The sequence below is a fragment of the Morone saxatilis genome, unplaced genomic scaffold (assembly GCF_004916995.1).
Source record: "Morone saxatilis isolate NCDOM2014 unplaced genomic scaffold, NCSU_SB_2.0 Contig3, whole genome shotgun sequence".
Classification (NCBI taxonomy): domain Eukaryota; kingdom Metazoa; phylum Chordata; class Actinopteri; family Moronidae; genus Morone; species Morone saxatilis.
In genome coordinates this window covers 4057253-4059877 of record NW_023339873.1, presented here as the reverse complement: position 1 = coordinate 4059877, position 2625 = coordinate 4057253, and the positions used below count along the sequence as shown (strand labels likewise).

At 38.5% G+C, this 2625-nt stretch overlaps 1 protein-coding gene across 6 annotated transcripts in view; it reads left to right on the top strand.

The window, feature by feature from the left end:
* Window positions 1-2625, top strand: part of dctn1b (dynactin 1b) — a 44892-nt gene that overhangs the window by 21414 nt on the left and 20853 nt on the right. The window lies entirely within an intron of this gene.

Here is a 2625-nt window from a genome sequence, read left to right as displayed (position 1 = left end):
TATTTACATTTTACCAGCCACTTAGTGGAGTACCATTGTTGTTTTCTGGCTGGTAAATTGCTCTAATTTTGTGTAAACAGTGTATATTTTACTTTTTGCTTCCCAATGTATTAATTTAGCTATAAATATGATGACGCATGCTTGTGTGAGGAGGTACATGTCCTCCTCGTCCCCAGTAGAAATCATGTTCATATATCAAGTAATATAACTTTAAAAGAATCCACTATTGCTCTCCTAAGAGATAAACTTCTTCACTCTTTCTCAAGTTTCCTCGAGTACGTAATAAAAGCAGTCGCCGTTTTGCAGTACAAGCCGAGCGTGTTGAGTTCTGCTGTGTTAATGCTTCCTGGGCAGTAATTTTATCCCCTCTTTGTCCTGCTGGAGGCTGCAGAGCAGTGACCCCAGAGGCAGATATCCTCTCTCTCTCTCTCCCACTGTGTGCTGGGAAAGCAGGAACATGATACATCCACCACCCATCCCATCATCCTCTCTGTCTGTCTGTCTCACTCCCATCACTCCAGCGGTGGATGCCCTCTCAGAGCAGCACTTAGCAGTGTGATGGAGAGAAAGTGAGGGGATTACAGAGAAAGATGTTTAATATTTCAACAGGACAGATTTCCCTCCGCTGCTCTGTAATGGATACACATAAACTGTTTTTCTTTCTGCTTCAGCAGCTCAGACTGCTCAAGTCCTGCTCCTGTCTGTCGCGTAATAATCTATTTTCTTATATAATCAATTCCTTAATACTCGCTATCATATAATCTTACAAAGAAGCACTACACAGCCTCGGTCATCAGTCTCAAATTACCTCTGCCATTTCTCAACCCCACAACGTATTTCAGGTTTAAAGCTCGCAGCTAATCAGAGTATCCCAACTGAATTAATCCTCTTACACCCCTTTTCTCTTCCTGCTGAGCTGCTGGTGCAGAGAAAGAGATTAGTGGTGCTGAGAAAGATATTACGATAGCTACTCAAATGGTTCTTGGCTGTTAAAGAAGGAATTGACCTATTAAATCACTAAAAACTCCCTTTACTACAATCAGTCTTACCTCCTAAGCTCAAGCCTACCGTTTTGTTTGAGACTTAATTCTGATACTGGTGGTTTTAACCTAGTTTGCGTTCCCTTCATTAGAACAAGTAATCATTATATTATAGGACAGAAATTACTGTTACTGTTGCAATATGAGGGTTTTTACTGTGAGACAATAGAAATTTGTCACCATCACAGATTTTTCTGGACCATTTTATATTTGTGGTAGCAGACCTTTGAGTTGCTGCCCACATTTATTCATTTCAGTGATTTCAGTGCGATAATATATGAATAATAAAGTGAACTGAAATGGCACTCCAGTGTCATTATCAGGCTAATACAGTGGCAGCGATCCATTAAATATTAGGCTGTTGTGGGTAATGTTGTAAATCCACGAGGACAGCTTGATGGCAGTTTGGGTTTAAAGGAGGGACTCACTATATAAGACAAGATAAGAAAACCTTTATTTGTCCCACAATGGGGAAATTGCAGATATATACAGAATATATGTGATAATATGTTGGTCTGAGGTTAGAGACTACGGTCTTTGAGGTTGAGGTTTGAGGGTTTAACCAGGCAGTTAGATTGAGTTGCATTGTGGGATGCAGGATCCAGTTTTTGTGGCTTGAGACTAAAGTCAAGAATGTCTCGTCCTCTGCTGCTCCGATTTCAACCATTTAATCACAAATCTTTCCCCTTCAACTGAATGTAAATACAATATTAAAGTGCTCCTTTAAATGATCAGAATCGTACAGAATCAGGTTGATTTGCCTTCCTGTTAATGATAAAAATAAACACAGAAAAAGAAGAAATAAGAAATATAATTAAAAATGAAAACAAGTCAAAAAGAAAATTTGTAATTTGTGTGTTTTTGGTTATGATATTCATAAACTGCTAATTGAATTATACAGATTAATTGTATTAGATAATGTATGAAAATGAACGTGAGGGATTAAATAAGTTTAAATATGAGAAATAAACATTATTTAAAATGTTAAAACTATATTTAACCAGGTAAAAGTGTTATTACCAGTGTTATTACCAGTGTTATTAGTGTTACCAAGAGGGTAGCACAAAAACATTGTAATAATAATAAAAACAAACAGGCTAAGAACACCGTCACTTGCTACAAAAGACTGCGGACAATATCCAGATAAGATACATTAACAGATGTGACATAGGAAATCAAGTGAAAACAATAAATGTAGCGAACATCCTTTAACATTTACTAAAAATAAATCACCTCTGACAGTTTCAGGTCCGTCTGTACGTTGTTCCAGGAGGAACGGGGCAGTGGATTTAAAATAAAATTAAATAAAACAACGTTAAAAAAGGTATACTTCATACAACTTAAACCTTCTTTAATTTGCAACACAGATCAGGTGTTTCCTCCTCCTGATGCTCATTGTTTTCGTCTCAGTTTAATGAGCCCACAGGAGGGCTCGGAGACTGTTGCTAGGAGACAAGAGAGGCTTGCATCAGTGTTGCTGCTCATTTTCCCCTCTCACCTCCGTTTACAGCCCCGCCCTCCTCTATCTCACATCCTTCTTGTCTGTCTGCCCCCCCCCCAGCCACTGCTTCACACACACACACAC